Below are 18841 nucleotides of genomic sequence, written 5' to 3' on the forward strand. Positions count from 1 at the left end.
TGCATGAATAAATTACAACAAGAAGGACAAAATACGCGTGATGCCTTGGCGAAAAAACTGCAAAATTGCACTTAAGTCAGATAAGTGACTTTGCTGTTCAGAGGTTGAACAACAAAAGGTGCTGGAGATTCCCCGTTTACAGTGTGCAACACAACTTTGAATCAATAGAAGCCAAACATATGAAAAACGCTTGATAACCTGTCAACGGGTACCTGTAAAGTTATTACTTTTTTCGTTTGTCGAGATGTGGGGAAGCCTTATCAGCTTCTATTTCAAAAGTATTACGTTTGCAGAATTGTGCCATTATAAGATATGACTCAAGCAGAGAATGAGGCAGTAGAACATACCAGTATACACGAAGATGCAGATTACCATGTGGTCATTTTTCATTCTTCTGATGGGGCTTCTTTCTAAAGAAACAACACAAGTTTCAGCTATAAGAATATGGTCATCATCAGCAATATTATCTTCACAAAGGCCTGGCTGCCCAGAAAGATGTGGCAATGTAACCATTCCTTATCCATTTGGAATAGGAAAAGAGTGTTACTTCAATGAAGAATTTGAAGTGAGCTGCAATAACAACACTGTTTTTAGTCTTGGTACTGGTCATCCTGTTCAACACATATCAATGGACTCCATCACTGTTGATATTACTTTCAGTTCAAAGCACTACAACAAATGATCTGGAAAGAACATCTACGGTGATAAAATTCTTCAATCAACCAGGAGCGAGCATTTCAGTATTTCTAACAAGAACAAAATAGTAGCCATTGGATGTGATATTTATGCTTATGTCAAAGATTTAGACACTGGTAGTGGAGGCAGCATTGTAACTGGATGTGCTTCTTTCTGTGGCAACTCCACTTATAATGTTTCATCCTCTTTAGCTTCATCATCTTATTGCACTGGGAATAACGGTTGTTGTCAGTCCGAATTTTCAAAAATACCAAGAGAATTCAGTGTGTCCATACAAACAATGAACACGGCGGAAACATCTTGGACATCTAGAGATTGCACCTATTTCTTAGTTGTGGAAAAGGGCAGCTCTGAGTCCGACTTCACTCAATTACTTGGTAAGTGCAAAGAATATGATGATTATGAAGAAAGGGTGGCGCTGGACTGGGTAATTGGCAATGTTAGCTGTGACAAAGCCATGAGAAGGCCAAAAGATTATGCATGTAGAAATAACAGTATGTGTGTCAATGACACTACTAGACCTGCAGGGGGATACCGATGCAATTGCTCTTCTGGTTATCAAGGCAACCCTTACCTCCCTCATGGATGCCAGGGTACTAATTCCCCTTTCCATTTCTCTTTTTTGTTTTTGGGATTTAACTTATGTATATTACTACCTCCGTTTTAGCATATGTATCTTATTTTCGTTTTTAGGATTGTTCCTGCCAAATGTAGAAATATAGGATTGTTCATGGCAAATGTATTTTTTATGTTTTTAAATTTCGTGCAAAATCAAACTAAGACATATAAAATGAAACAAAGAGAGTAACAATATAGCAATATCCCACTGTACCCCTTTATTTTAACTTGTTTTTAGCATGTAACATGTCTTATTTTCTAAGTTACTAATCTCAGTTTTTATGATGATTTCTTGTTAATTTCCACAGATATTGATGAGTGTGCAAGTCCAAAAAGGAATCGTTGTCCCAACAATACTAGCTGTGTTAATACTCTTGGCACTTACCGTTGTGACTCAAATAATGTGAGACATATGCTAGCTAAACAACTCTCCATCGGTATTGTATAACTCTCTTCTTTTTTCTCCTCTTGTTTCTTTGTTAGATTAACTTAAGCTTTCTATAGATTTTTATTTGAGACAAATTACTCCTTTGAACTGTCCCAACAAATAATTCATAATCCTTTTCATGTTTATTCTAGCTAACTGCTCTTTAGAAAATTAGAAGCTCAACTTAATATATGCTTTAAAATTACAAAGGGGCCTGGATAAGCATTTAAAGCTCTTTCTCTTAGATTCTCAAAATGAATTTATGCTTGTTTTAGATGAAATTGGTTTGCTCACAAGCAGGTATTGGAGCAGCAATTACTTTTGTGATCCTGGTAGCAGTTTTTCTTTGGCTATGCAAATGGCTCCGGAAGAGGGAAGAAAACAAAGCTAAGCAAAAGTATTTCAAGAGGAATGGTGGATTGCTTTTGCAACAACGTATTTCCTTAAATGGAGAAAGTAGTGGTGGCTCCTTGCCAAAGCTCTTTTTGAAGGAGGAGTTGGAGAAAGCAACAGACAATTTCAATGAAATTCGAATTCTTGGTAAAGGAGGGGCTGGGACTGTTTACAAAGGAATGTTATCAGATGGAAGCATTGTAGCTGTGAAGAAGTCCAATGCAGTGGATAAATATCAAATTGGACAGTTTATAAATGAGATACTCATACTCTCCCAAATAAATCACAGACACATTGTCAAGGTACTGTTGATTTTTGTACTAGGCTCTTGCTACCATTTTATTACGGGTGGAAGATGAGAGCAACATAATTCGACGATAGAGAAATTCATAATGCCTGAAGAGGATGGAACTAACAATATTAGAAAGACTCCTATACTCTTACAAAATAACACACTAGACTCACACACACGCGCAGTCACACACACAGAGCTACTACATCAACTCGTGCTCCTATTCACTTCAACCATAATAAACGAACAGTTTAGGATAACACATTAGTCACTCATGAACCAAAGATAATTCAAAATACAATTGAACCTAGCACTTAATCATACTTTTAATATTTAAGTTTACTGTTTACAACAGGTACTTGGTTGTTGCTTAGAAACTCATGTCCCATTATTAGTTTATGAGTACATCTCGAATGGAACCTTGTCATCCCATATTCGTGGAAACCTCAGTCACAGTTGTAATCCTACTGTCTCAAAGTCTGAGTTGGATGATCAGATTCTTCCGCACCCAGCAATAATATTATCGTGGGATCATCGGGTGCGAATTGCTGCAGAAATAGCAGGGGCACTATCTTACATGCACTCATGTGCTTCTACTCCCATTCTTCACAGAGATATAAAATCAAGCAACATATTACTAGACGATAATTTTAGAGCAGTGGTTTCTGATTTTGGACTATCGAGATTGTTGTCTGTTGACAAGACTCATTTAACAACAATGGTAGGGGGTACATTTGGTTACATAGATCCAGAATACTTCCGCTCAGGTCAACTTACAGACAAATGTGATGTCTATGCCTTCGGTGTAATTCTTGCAGAGCTGCTAACAAGTCAAAGAGTTGTCACTTCAAACCAACCAGAAGATCCAGGTTTGGTTATCCGTTTCACATTAGCATTGAAAGAAAATCGTATAATTGAGATTGTAGATCCTGAAATTGTAAAAGAAGTTGAGGATGAACATGTGATTCTTGCTGTGGCCAAACTTGCCAAGAGATGCTTAAATTTTAATGCAAGGAGAAGGCCATCCATGAAGGAGGTGGCAGCTGAACTTGAACAAGAAGGAAAAATGAGGCAAGATATGCCTCATTATGAGAGTTTTCAAGATAACATTTCACCAAAAAGTGAAAGTTCTTGTAGTCATACTTCTGATTGTACCGAAGAAGATAATCAGAATTCAGTGTCTCACAATGAAATTCATTATGATAGAAAGGGAAGTTTGTAACTTTTATAACATCAACTTTTATCTTTTGTAATTGTAATGTCGAAGTAATTGCATGTATGGACACATAATCAAATGAAGATTAGCATGATTTGCATTAATATTTAAGTCGTATATATGATGAAATATTGTGTTATGATTTTATTTATTATCCTTTATAATAGGATTGTTCATGGGGTTTGATTCGGTTTTCATCAAAAGCAAAACTAGACCAACTATATAGCTTTTTTGGTTTTTTTTTTTTTTTTTTTTTAATTTGAAGATCGTGGTGTCCAGGCTAGCTCTCGCGCACCTCAACTAATTCCACGGGATACCTGCCACCTCCCTCCAGCAATAGGGATTAGGTAACTCTGTCCACCAAGGCTAGGACTGATGGGAAGAATCACCTAGTGTTTTTTGTTTCCAGTGAGCTTTGAACCTGAGATCTCATGATTCTCAACCACTTTATTGACCACTAGGCCACACCCTTGGGTGCTTTTTGGTTTGGTTTTTTCTTGGCAAATAAAATTAAAATCCAGTTCATTCAATCTATCAGAGTTATGGACAAACTTTTCCGTATGATAATGTATGTTACTTTTAATGTTTAGCAAGATTTGCACTAATATGAAAGAATTTATAATATATGAAATATTCTTATGTGAGAAATTTTCTCCATAGTAGATGATAATTATTCCCTTTCATTCAGCTAAGTCACATCAATATATACTTTTAAGCCTGCCAATTTTTTAAAATTATACTAAATAAACAAATGAATCCCATTTTTTTTTTTCAATATAAACGTAAAACTTAAAATGAAACCTTTACAATAATATGTTTCTCTACTTCTATTAAGGCTTAATAGTTTAAGATCCCCCTGAATTTGATACCTACAGCTGAACTGTTTTTTGGTAGAGTTTTTTATTTTTTTTAAAATTTTTATTTTTACACCTGTAGACAGAAAAAGAAGAAATACACAGCTGAAACAAATCATCATTGCATCTAAAAAGAAATACATAATTGAAAAGTTCATTATTTTGGCTAACTATTTTTATTTGGTTAAAAATAATGGAGCTCTAGAAATTTATTTTATAGATTTTACCCGAAAAAAGAAAAGTACACAGATAAAATAAATAGTTGCTGGTCTCTTAATAAGAAATAGAAAGAAAATTTACACATTTTTTTGTAAGTATAGAGAAAGTTTACACTTGGAACTCCATTATTTTGACTAAAACCTTTTAAGTGGCTGAAATAATAGAACTTCAGTCAAGTCTGTTTTATAGATTTGAATTGAAAAAAATAAATATATGGTAAGATATGTGTGGTTTATTAAGAAGATGTAAGAAGAAATATACAATTTTGAACAAATAAACTATTGTATATGATATGACTATGGCAATTCACTGTTGCAAGATACCCCACTTGGAAGTGATTTTTCAGTTTTTTCTTCACTCTCACGTGCCTAAAAGAGAGTGTATCCATGCTCTTTGCCATGACAGTGTTTAGCAAGTGGAGGCTATCAAAAATACCCAGTTTAGGGGGGGATAAGTAGGACCAGCAGTAGTTCGGGTGTACACCGAACAAAAGGTGTCAATTTCAGGGTGGTCCCTAATTTTTTTTTTTTGTTGTTGCTGTTGTTGATAAAGATAATGTAAGGGTGGTCCTGAACCATTAAGCCTTTTTTAAGAACTATTGATAAAACAATATCAAATAACAATTAATCTAATAAATCTTCGCTTGTGAAAATGAAAGACAGATTTGAAGTACTTAAACAATACTTGCTAAGAAAGTGATCATACACGTTATACCCACGCATTTAATTAAACAATAATGAATCCTTTATTATAATCACTTCCAAAACGACATTTATTTTGATTATAGTCTGCTATAAAAATAAATGTCGTTTTGGTTCATCTTTTTCCAGTATAATACCAAACAAGTTTGATTCATTTTTCAGTTCAATTTTGCTCGGCTTTTCAGTTTTTCTTGAACAGCCTTACTTTGTTATATTGTTGATGCTTGCTTTAAGATAAAAAAGATAGCAGAGAAATTATTTTAACCTTCCAATGTAACTTTTGAAATTAGACTATATGAGTTAGAGTAAAGTCAACACAAAGTAACTATGAAAAGGTTTCAGAATTACCAGTGGACAAATTGTGCAGAAAACTAATTTATGATTCAAACGAAGTTCATGCTATTATTTATTAAAGTAATATGTTGAGGTGATACTTTATCAAGGTATCAAGTTAGTTGCAAGGATTATCAATTTAGTTTAACTAAAGTGTAGACCACACATATTTTAAGTTGTATCTATTAACATAAAACATGTGCAATCAATTTATGAAACTATTATTAGGGTGACAGTTAGAGAGGTGTTGGGTGTCTCGAGAGGCCATTCTGGTGGGCATAGAGTGGACTGGTGGTGGAATGGAGAAGTACAAGGGAAATTGGACCCAAAGAAGTTGGCTTATGCGAAGTTGGTGGAGAGTAAGACAAGAAGGAGAAGTGGACGAATAGGGAGAAGTATAAGCTAAGATGGTTTAAAAGGAGACAGAGTTAGCGGTTACTACAGAAAAAATGAGCGCTTGTACGTAAAATTAGCGAACACAGATGAGGATAAGAAGTTATACAAGTTAGCTAAGGCTAGAGAGAGGAGGGCCCGTGACCTTGACCAAGTGAAGTGTATCAAGGATGAGGATGACAAAGTACTAGTAGAGGAGGTACTCATTAGTTAAGGCATTGTGCTAGGGGAGTTGGAGCACTTAGAGAGGCGTCATGAATAGTGATTATGTTTATTCTAGGCGTATAAAAGTTGAGGAGGTTAAGGTTGATATTCATAAGTAGTGTAAGGGTAGAGTGACTGGTAGACGAAGTTTAGGTGGATTTTTGGAAGAGCATAGGCAGGGTAGGTATGGAGTGGCTTACTGAGTTGTTTAATGTTGTTTTCAAGATGACGAAGATACCCGATGCATGGAGATGGAGTATGATTATTCCGTTGTACAAGAATAAGGTTGACATTCAAAATTGCAACAACGATTGGGGTATCAAACTGCTAAGCCAGACTATGAAGGTATGAGAGAGGGTGGTGGAGATGAGAGTGAGGAGGATCGTGACAATTTTTGAGAACCAATTTGGATTTATGTCAGGACGCTCGACTACAAAATCCATTCATCTCGTAAGGAGACTGATGGAGCAGTATAGGGATAGGAAGAATGACTAGCATTGGTATTCATCGACCTAGAAAAGGGTTACAACAAAGTCCCCAGGGAGGTTCTATGGAGATGTTTAGAGGCTAGAGGTATACCTGTGGGCCGTGGCATACATTAAGTCGATTAAGGACATGTACAATGGAGCCAAGACTCAAGTTAGGGCAGTGAGAAGAGACTCAAACCACTTTCCCATGTTAATAGGGTTGCACCAAGGATCAACTCTTAGCCCGTTTCCATTTGCCTTGGTGATGGATGTATTGACGCGACAAATTCAAGCTGAGGTGTCAAGGTGTATGTTATTTGCGGATGACGTAGTTTTGATTGACAAGACTCACGAGGAAACTAATGCTAAGTTGGAGGTTGGAGATAAACCCCTAGAGCCTAAAGGGTTCAAAGTTAAGTAAAACCTAGACTGAATACTTAAGAGTGCAAATTCAGTTTGATCATAACCACGTGTCTACATGAAGTTTCAGTTAACCAGAAACATCTCAATGATAGACATTCTTAATCAGATAGTGCAATGTCATAGTCAGAGTGAACTATATAACCATTTTGAATCAACATGACAGTGAAATATCCTTCACAAAGCTAAAGAATTCATTCAGACACTAAAACAAACACCTTACGGACAACCATTTTGAATCAACATGACAGTGAAATTATCCTTCACAAAGCTAAAGAATTTATTCAGACACTTAAACAAACACCTTACAGGCAACCATTTTCCCTGATTGCCTTAATAACCTCAGGAAGTCGAATTCCACCCCCACCCCACCCCACTACCACCATCACCCGTCAACATCAAATCACACAGAGTCAACCCACAAATTCAGACTTGGAATGAAATTACAAAGACAAGTGTGAAGAAATTTCATACCTGGAACCATTGAAGAAACAGCTGCAGATGTGTCTTTAAGTCATTCTTGTTTACTTTTTATTGTCATATTACTATCATTTTGTAGGGTATTTGGAACAGAAAGCCAATAAACTCCTCAAGTTTTGCTAAATTCTTTAATAGTCAAGTGTTGCATGATAGCTTCATTGGTTGGGATAATCATATTTGGATGTGCTTATAGTGACGATTCAGTTGGTAAATCTGGTTTGTACATTGCATTAACTCAACTCATCATGATTCTTGAATCACTTTTTTGATTATTTCTTTTTCGATTTGCTTTGATATGTTTTTTTTTTGAGCCAAGGGTCTATGGGAAACAATCCCTCGACCTTCTAGTATAGGAATAAGGTTTGCGTACATTCTATTTTTTTAAGCCTCACTTGTGGGATTACATTGGATATGTTGTTGTTATCATGATTTTGAATAATATTAGAAGTCATAGAACAACATCAAGAGTCCCCTTTGGAGTATGGCTCTCTAGTTAGCTAGCAATCGTCCGCATTGAGTTATTGGATACTTGATTCAGGTGCCACTAATCACATGATCGGATAATATGAGATTAGTTTCTAATTCTTATATCCATTAGTTACTTTGTATAATAGCTCCATTGCTCATGCCAATGATACATTCTATATATCTTTTTTACTTTCTTAAAATCCGAGTACCGTAAAAACCAACCAAACAAATTAAAATTGAGAGGGAGCACTTAAATTCTATGGTTTATGATGGAAATAATTCATGTTATGAGTCATTATTGTTGGAATTAATTACACTATTTATCTTCTTGAAATTTTAAACGGATAATATATGATTACTATTTACAATATTTGATTCCTACCATAAAGATTATAGATATCTAAAGAGATAAAACTGAATTAGCAAAATCCTAGTTGAGTTTAAATTACTTATCCTATAGTTCAAAATAGAAAAAGGTGTCTTATTATAAGCATCATGTTTCTTCATGGACGGGCGGAGCCAAGTAGGGCTAGGGGTTCTATTTTTTTTTTATATCTATATATAGTAGATGTTGAATTCCTTTCGGCTTAATTATGTGTTTACTCCTTGCGCTTTTCCACGCACTCACAATCAGGCCACAACTCATCACTGTAATATTGGCAAAAATATTGTTCTAATTGATTAGTCAAATACAAACTATTACTCTCTCAAAATATTTTTCCGATAATTACTTCAGATTAATAAACAGATTTTAAACTGTGTATGCTCTTGTTTCTAAAGATTTTATCTACCAGATTTTTTGTCCTTTAAATCTTTTTAGAACCACAAAATGTGCTCACAAAAAGTATGTAAGCACAAAAAAATAGGGACCCAATAGGCTATTGAGTACAACAATACTACTTTATGCTAAAACCCTTTAATACCAATAATTTAAACTGGTCGTTACTGACTTTTAGCATTTATGGAGTGCCAAATCCAAAATTTAAAATGTATTAGTTTCTACAACAACTTCAAGTAATATAGTAGTAATGAAATTTGAGTTCATAGTTAAATACAACTTCAAGTAATATAATAATAAAAATTAAGTTCATAGTTAAATATTTGTAGACATTTAGAAGAATCATTAATATAAATAATTGATTCTTGTGAACGCCTATGTTATATTTTGAATCTAGTGAATTGAGCCAATAATGGAGGGGACAATCGACCATTATATAGAATGGACTATAGTAAGACTTGTAGGGACTAGTGTAGCCACCACACAAAATAATCAAAAAGCTGTAACATAAAAGAAAATTTATACATCAATGTTACTATACATCTTAATCACATATTAGCTTTACATAAAATAAAGAAGACTCACTGTATATCATAATCACATATTAACTTTACATAAAGTAGAGACAACTCACTATATATCATAATCACATATTAGCTCGACATAAAGTAAACAAAACTTATGCATCAATATAATGTACTATATATCATAATCATATATTAGCTCGACGTAACATAAAGAAGACTTCTGCATCAATCACTATATATATAATCGCATATTAGCTCACTATAAAGTAAAGAAGACTTTTGCATCAATGTACTATATATCATAATCACATATTAGCAAACTATAAAGAAATGAAGACTTATGCATCAATGCACTAAATATCATAATCGTGTATTAGCTTGCCGATAGTAAAAGGACTAAAGCATCAATGTACAATCATAATCACATATTAGCTCAATTTTATTGACGGCTTGAAGACAAAGCCGTCTGTTTCTTAAAACAAAATTTTGCAGCTACAATCACGATCTCAACAACAACAACATAAGCATATAATCTCACAAGTGGGGTTTGGGGAGGGTGGGGTGTACGCAACCTTACCCCTACCTTGTGAAGTTAGAGAGATTGTTTCCAATAGATACCTCGGCTCAAGTAAAACATATCAAATGAGGCATGGAAAGGGAAACAGTAGATACAATCACTATCTCCACTATTCAAATTAAGAATAGAATGTTAGAAACTCCACGTAAAAAGACCAGATCGATCCAACAATGATGAATCGAAAATGCAAATTAAATTTAACTGAAAGTATGAAAAATCTGCAGAAAAAAGGAAATTTTCTCATATGATCTTCTCCCTCTAGTCTCTCTTCTAGTATCACAAACAGACCAAACCTAAAATTAGATCTTTAAATGATTTAAAACATGTGTAATGAGCCATAAAAAGATAGCTTTGATCCAAATAACTTTTCTCATTCACATAGGATGAAAAACCAAACAAAAAAAACAAAAAAGAAAAGTGAAGAGAAACCATCCACACACATCCACTAGATAGTGAATGTATGTACCAAATCAGTCATTAAGATGCTGGACCAAAACATTTAAAAATCACAATATGGATCCCACTTGTAAAGTTATTACTTTTTTCGTTTGTCGAGAAGTGGGGAAGCCTTAGCAGGTCCTATTTCAAAAGTATAATGATGTTTGCAGAATTTTGTGTCATCATAAGATATGATTCAATCAGAGAATGAGGCAGTAATACATACCAGTATACATGAAGATGAAGATAACCATGTGGTCATTTTTCATTCTTCTGACGGGGCTGCTTTCTAAAGAAACAACACAAGTTTCAGCTATAAGAATATGGTCAACATCAGCAAAATTATCTTCACAAATGCCGCGATGCCCAGAAAGATGTGGCAATGTAACCATTCCTTTTCCATTTGGAATAGGAAAAGGGTGTTACTTCAATAAAGCATTTGAAGTGAGCTGCGATAACAACACTGCTTTGAGTCATGGTAGTAATATGTATGTGCAATACATATCAAAGGACTCCATCACGGTTGATATTGAATTTTTTTCTAACCACTACAACAAATCATCTGGAATGAACATTTACGGTGATACAATTAGTGAAGGAACTGGCAGCGAGCATTTCAGTTTTTCCAACAAGAACAAGTTTGTAGCCATTGGGTGTGACATTTATGCTAATGTCAAAGATTCAGACACTGGTAGCACTGTAAGTGGATGTGCTTCTTACTGTGACAACTCCATTAATAATGTTTCATCCTCTTCAGCTTCATCATCATATTGCACTGGGAATAACGGTTGTTGTCGGTCTGAATTTTCAAAAATAATATCAAGACACTTCACCATGTCCACACAAACAATGAACACGGAGAACACATTGTGGAGAACTAGCAATTGCACCTATTACTTAATTATAGAAAAGGGCAGTTCTGAGTCTGACTTCACTCAGTTACGTGGTAAGTGCAAAGAAGAAGATTCTTACAAAGGAAGGATGGTGCTGGACTGGGTGATTGGCAATGTTAGTTGCAACAAAGCCATGAGAAGGCCAAAATATGCATGTAGAAAGAACAGCAGGTGCATCAATGATACTACTAGACCTGCTGGGGGATACCGATGCGATTGCTCTTCTGGTTATGAAGGCAACCCTTACCTCCTTCATGGATGCCAAGGTACTAATTCCCCTGTTCATTTCTCTTTTTTGTTTTTGTGATTTAACTTGTGTATATTACTACCTCCGTTTTAGCTTACTTATCCTATTTTCGTTTTTAGTCTGTTTCAACAACGAACTTCATGTTTTTCTATATTTAGTAAGTTTTTAATTCCTACATTTCATATGTTACACTTAATAAGACTCCCTTATAGGAATGACATGGAATCTCCAAGATCACAGGATTTAAAGTACTTTTAGGGGTTGTTTGGTATAAAGATTAATAACGCAGGGATTAGTAACACATGAATTAGTAATGTAGAGATTAATAATACAAGAATTATTTTTTATTAAGTGTTTGGTTCATTGCTTCCCACCTAATTTTGTGTTTGGTTTAAAACTCTACAAAAAACTTCTTTCCAATTGTACCCTTACATTATTATAGGATTTTTTATCTCATATAATCGGGTCAAGGTAGATAACTGTCGGACAATATTTTTTTTTGTGACCTTCTAACTAGCTAGGAGAAGAACAATTTTGTCACCATGTTTGCTATTTTCTCACTTGAATTATTTGAGGGTAAATAATTGTTATCTTAATAAATTGATCACTCATAAAACGTCAATTTTCAATTTAAAAAAAGATAGACCATCTACTTTTAAAATAAAAAAACCGTAAACGGTAAACAATAGTAAAATCGAATAAACCATCTTCGTTTACACATAAAATTGCAAGTTATAGTTTTAATATGTATGCAATTTTATAAATTATTCAAAATACAAATAAGCAGAAAACCACATGTATATCAACAAATACTACATTCAATTAAGATCACCAAAGCCGTGTGGCCATATATTTGCTTTTTTCAATTAGTAAATGTTAAACAACTCACATTTTAAATATTATATTGAATTTATTTTGCAACAAACAACTCTCTCTAAATAATAAAATTTGTAAGCTAATTTATTTAAATAAATTTACTAGTACAAATATAAGACATAAAACCAAGAAAATAAACAAAATGATTAAAAGAATTTGACGGATATTTTTGTCTTTACATATATTGATCCCATGGTATTAAATCCCATGTATTACTAACACCACCAAATAGAAGGTATTAGTTATACACCCTATAATACCATAGTGTATAACTAATACATGCATTAGTTATACATAAGCCCAAAATTCCTACCAGACATAGTATTAAGTAATACCATACATAATACATGGACTATTTCTCCTAATACACTCAACCAAATACCAAATGACCCCTTAGTGTGTTGTAGACACCTTTATGTTTCAATACAATATTTGAAATGAAACAAAGAGAGCAACACTATAACAATATCCCACTGTACCCCTTTATTTTGACTTGTTTTTAGCATGTAATATGTCTTATTTTCTAAGTTACTAATCTCAGTTTTTATGATAATTACTTGTTAATTTCCACAGACATCGACGAGTGTGCAAGTCCAAAAAGGAATTGTTGTCCCAACAATACTCGCTGTGTTAATACTCCTGGCAGTTACCGTTGTGACTCAAATAATGTGAGACATATGCTAGCTAAACAACTCTCCATAGGTATTGTATAACTCTGTTCTTTGTCTTTTTTTTCCCTTCTTGTTTCTTTGTTAGATTAGATTAAGCTTTCTCTAGCTTTTTATTTGAGACAAATTACTCCTTTGAACTGTCCCAACAAATGATTAATGATCCTTTTCATGTTATGACCTAACTAAAGACATTATAACATTTATTCTAGCTAGCTGCTCTTTAGAAAATTAGAAGCTTAACTTAAGCTTTAAAATTACAAAGTGTTGGATTATGAAGGGTGATTAGGACATCATGCGGAAGCTTACAATTGCAAATAATATGGTTGATAAATTAGATGACAAATAAAGCGATACTAAAACATAATATTATTAATATGAAAACTAATTTAAAAGAAAAATATTATAACTGTTGAGAGAATAAATCTCCCATAAACTAAACTCTTTAAATGTCTACATTGTGGATGTTATTGTTGTTGTATTAGAAGAAACAAACCTATATTTATAGAGTCCTAAAACCTTTTCTTACTAGAAAAAGAGTCCTAAAAGGAGAGAATAAACCAAATATGAAAGAATATTATATTTTCCTTTCAAGAAAAGTAAAAACATTTATGGTAATGTTTTGTCTTTTCTTTAAGGAAAAATAAATCTTAAATTATGGTAAGAAAATCAGGATAAAACCCTAACACAAAGGAGCCTGGAAAAACATTTACAGCCCTTTCTCTTACTCTTAGATTCTCGAAATGAATTTATGCTTGTTTTATATGAGATTGGTTTGCTCACAAGCAGGTATGGAGCAGCAATTACTTTTGTAATCCTGGTAGCAGTTTGTCTTTGGCAACACAAATGGCTCCGGAAGAGGGAAGAAAACAAAGCTAAACAAAAGTTTTTCAAGAGGAATGGTGGATTACTTTTGCGACAACGTATTTCCTTAAATGGAGAAAGTAGTGGTGGCTCTTTGCCAAAGCTCTTTTTGAAGGAGGAGTTGGAGAAAGCAACAGACAATTTCAATGAAATTCGAATTCTTGGTAAAGGAGGGGCTGGGACTGTTTACAAAGGAATGTTATCAGATGGAAGCATTGTAGCTGTGAAGAAGTCCAATGCAGTGGATAAATATCAAATTGGACAATTTATAAATGAGATACTCATACTCTCCCAAATAAATCACAGACACATTGTCAAGGTACTGTTGATTTTTGTACTACGCTCCTGCTACCATTTTATTATGAATGGAAGAAGAGAGCAACACAATTCGATGATAGAGAAATTTATAATGCCTAAAGAGGATTGAAGAGCGAACTTATAATATTAGAAAGACTCCTATACTCTTACAAAATAACACACTAAACTTACACACACGCGCAGTCGCACACACAGAGCTACTACATCAACTCGTGCTCCTATTCACTTCAACCATAATAAACGAACAGTTTAGGATAACTCATTAGCCACTCATGAACCAAAGATAACTCAAAATTACAATTGAACCTAGCACTTGATCACACTTTTAACATTTAAGTTTACTGTTTACAACAGGTACTTGGTTGTTGCTTAGAAACTCAAGTCCCATTATTAGTTTATGAGTACATCTCGAATGGAACCTTGTCATCCCATATTCATGGAAAGCTCAGTCACAGTTCTAACCCTACTGTCTCAAAGTCTGATTTGGATGATCAGATTCTTCCGCACCCAGCAATAATATTATCGTGGGATCATCGGGTGCGAATTGCTGCAGAAATAGCAGGGGCACTATCTTACATGCACTCATGTGCTTCTACTCCCATTCTTCACAGAGATATAAAATCAAGCAACATATTACTAGACGATAATTTTAGAGCAGTGGTTTCTGATTTTGGACTATCGAGATTGTTGTCTGTTGACAAGACTCATTTAACAACACTGGTAGGGGGTACATTTGGTTACATAGATCCAGAATATTTCCGCTCAGGTCAACTTACAGACAAATGTGATGTCTATGCCTTCGGTGTAATTCTTGCAGAGCTTCTAACAAGTCAAAGAGTTGTCACTTCAAACCAACCTGAAGATCCAGGTTTGGTTATCCGTTTCACATTATCATTGAAAGAAAATCGTATAATTGAGATTGTAGACCCTGAAATTGTAAAAGAAGTTGAGGATGAACATGTGATTCTTGCTGTGGCCGAACTTGCCAAGAGATGCTTAAATTTTAATGCAAGGAGAAGGCCATCCATGAAGGAGGTGGCAGCAGAACTTGAACAACAAGGAAAAATGAGGCAAGATATGCCTCATAATGAGAGTTTTCAAGATAACATTTCACCAAAAAGTGAAAGTTCATGTAGTCATACTTCTGATTGTACTGAAGAAGATAATCAGAACTCAGTGGCTCACAATGAAATGCATTTTAACAGAAAGGGAAGTTTGTAACTTTTATAACATCAACTTTTATCTTTTGTAATTGTAATGTCGAAGTAATTGTATGTATGGACACATAATCAAATGAAGATTAGCATGATTTGCATTAATATTTAAGTCGTACATATGATGAAATATTTTGTTATGATTTTATTTATTATCCTTTATAATAGGATTGTTCATGGGGTTTGATTCGGTTTTCATCAAAAGCAAAACTGGACCAACTATATAGCTTTTTTGGTTTGGCATTTTTTTTTATTTATTAATTTGAAGATCGTGGTGTCCAGGTGTCACGACCTGAGTCTACAACCTGGACGTGACCGGCACTCAAGAACCATTGCTGGTCCCCAAGCGAACCCTCATCCTGGCTGACTACAAGCGAAAGGCTAAGTTAAGCATGCAAAAGCTTAAAAACTTCATAAAAATTCATGAAACTGAAATACAAAACTTTAACTCAAATGAAAAACTCTGAATATAAAAATAATAGTCAACTCGCCATGAAATAGGCAACTTAAGTCTTTAAAATGTTTAATAAAATAAATGATACAGACTTCTCAACTATACTGACTATCTAGGAAGCCTCTAACCGATAAAGATGAAAGTCGGAACAAGACCCACGACATTCTAACAACTGATATAACTAAAAGGTAAATAAAATCCTCCGGAAGCAAGGGGGCTCAACATAGCTAACTCAAACTCTCGGATGTATCAACGAACCTCCTGTTGATGATCCTGAATACCTGTGTCTGCATCATGAGAAGATGCAGGCCAAATGACTCAGTACGTGGAATGTACGAGCATGTAAGGGGAATTCTAAAAACAACTTAGTTCGTTATAGAAAATGCAATAACAAACTCAACTTTACTTATTTAATAAAATAATATAGTTTATGTGGAAGATTCTCTAACCGACAACCACCACTATGAGCCTAAGAGGTGATACAATGTCTTGCCCACGCTGCCAGAACTATCCTATACTTTGCCGTCATATAGAACGCTTTAACTTAGTGGATCCACTTGCTTAACTTATGTGATCATCTAAAAAGTATGACCCATTAATACCCATGAGGACTACATGGTTTATGGAGACTTGAGTTAATATGAACTCGCATCCCATATCGGTGCTCAATACTACTCCCAAAATATACTTAGCTCATCTGTTTTAAAACAACTTCTTTCTTTGGTTTGAGATAATTACTCAAAACTTAGCTTAAAAGCTCTCTTGGAATCAATGTTCCCTTTTCTTTCTCAAAATGTGAAAACATTTTCAAACTTCTTAGGAATACTTAGTTCCCATATACTTCTTTGAAGAAAATGAACTTTACTCTTACTCTTTACTCAACTTCAAAGCTTAAGTCTTAGAACAAAGTTTAAACATTTGTAAAAGACTTCTTAAAATATGGTTCATGCCGATTTATGGACATGAACGACCCAATGCAAGGTTTTCAATAACCCATAGATAGAACTCAATACTTGGTACTCAAGAACTTCAATGATACTACAAATTTCAAGAATGCTTAACTCAGAGGGTTCATGCAGAATTATGAGCATGAACTACTCAACTCAAGGACTCAAAGATATTTCTCATCTCAAGATTTTTCGACTTATAATATTCATGCGGAATTATAGGCATGAACAACTCAACTCATAGACTTCATGGGTAATAGGTAATAGTCCCATGATTATGAATTTAATCTCAAAGCGGTTAGAAACTCAATACTTAAGACTTAGGATATGGAGATATTACTCCTGTTATAGATACTCAACTTAAGGAGTTCATGCGGAATTTATGGGCATGAACGACTTGACTCGTAGGTCTACATAACATTATGGAACTCATGATACAACTCTTCTCATTCTCTTACTTACTTCCTCAAAACTTAGTTCAAATCGATAGTTGATCNGATACTCAACTTATGGAGTTCATGCGAAATTTATGGGCATGAACGACTTGACTCGTAGGTCTAATTAACATTATGGAACTCATGATACAACTCTTTTCATTCTCTTACTTACTTTCTCAAAACTTAGTTCAAATCGATAGTTGATCTCAAAGGATTCACAATTGAACTCAAAGGCTTTCTTGAACTCTACTCTTAACTCTCTCTTGAATGTGAATTATGAATTCAAGAGTTATGTTTCATGGTATGAATGATCTTGTAATGATAAAGTAGACTCATGAATACATTCTCCTCACTCTCATGCTCACTTACTTGAGTCTTGAAACAAGTTACTAGAAATTGTAGAAGATTCCTCGAAAGGACTAAAAGGGACTGTCTCAAAATGATCGAAAAAACTCTCAAGACTTAACACTTAACTTTTCCTTGAATTTGAATTATTAATTCAAGGTTAGGATTCATGTTATGAATGATTTCTAAGTGTTTAGAAGTAGTTTAGAGTGATTAGAATCAAAAGGAGGGAAGGTACACTTAAAAAGGGACTCAAACGGGACAACCGACGGAAAAGTAGTGGGGGCAGGCGACCCTGGCGCGTTCCGGGCGCGGGGCGCCAGCCCCTAACTTCAGTGACTGCTTATGGGCGTAGTGCAGGCGCGCTGCCCCAGCCCCTTGGGCGCATCTGGGGCGCGCCGCGCCAGCCTCTCCCCAGGCAAAGTTTCAACGAATTTCGCCTCTCGTTTTCTGACCCTAAATCGCTTTAATCGATTTATTTTCTCATGTTTTCCTTATATTCAATTACCCATCCTAAGTACATACTAGTCCACTCAAAACAACACTCAAAACAATCTGATGCAATCACAATCAATCGTGATGATAGTAGTTAATCTAGGAGATGTGGCTCGAAGAAGATGAAAACTAATTCAGGGTACAACCGAGAAGATTAGTTGAGAAGATGTAGAAGAAGGAAGAAAGAATAGAATGATATTATTCATGAATGAGTGAATCAGTACATTTCCCATGTATTTATACAACTAATCAATGGGTAAAATGACTTAAAGAAGAATACAACAAAAGTAACTAACTAACTAATTTCTTGACAGCTGAACAGTGTTAACTGCCTAACAGTTCTAACAGCTTCTAACAGATTTTCAGATTCCTTTACATTCATTTTAACTAACTCGACTACATATACTTGCATCACAATCACTTTCTTCTCAAGAAATCATCAAAATCCCAACAAAACAAGATTTAGAATGAACCTCAAGAACACCTATCAAGAACTTAAATCCTTCAACTTTTTGAGAATGAAACTTATGCTGAAAATAACATGTTTGGCGTGTGGGTGACCTAACCCAACACTATGGAAGC

General features: G+C 34.6%; 2 pseudogenes; both read left to right on the top strand.

Moving 5' to 3' along the window:
- The first annotated feature begins 328 nt into the window (after positions 1–328).
- LOC125875757 (wall-associated receptor kinase 2-like) lies at positions 329–3648 on the top strand (annotated as a pseudogene).
- Positions 3649–10708: 7060 nt separating this feature from the next.
- LOC125875770 (wall-associated receptor kinase 2-like) lies at positions 10709–15588 on the top strand (annotated as a pseudogene).
- Positions 15589–18841: the final 3253 nt, after the last annotated feature.

This window comes from Solanum stenotomum, chromosome 9 (genome assembly GCF_019186545.1).
Source record: "Solanum stenotomum isolate F172 chromosome 9, ASM1918654v1, whole genome shotgun sequence".
Lineage (NCBI taxonomy): Eukaryota > Viridiplantae > Streptophyta > Magnoliopsida > Solanales > Solanaceae > Solanum > Solanum stenotomum.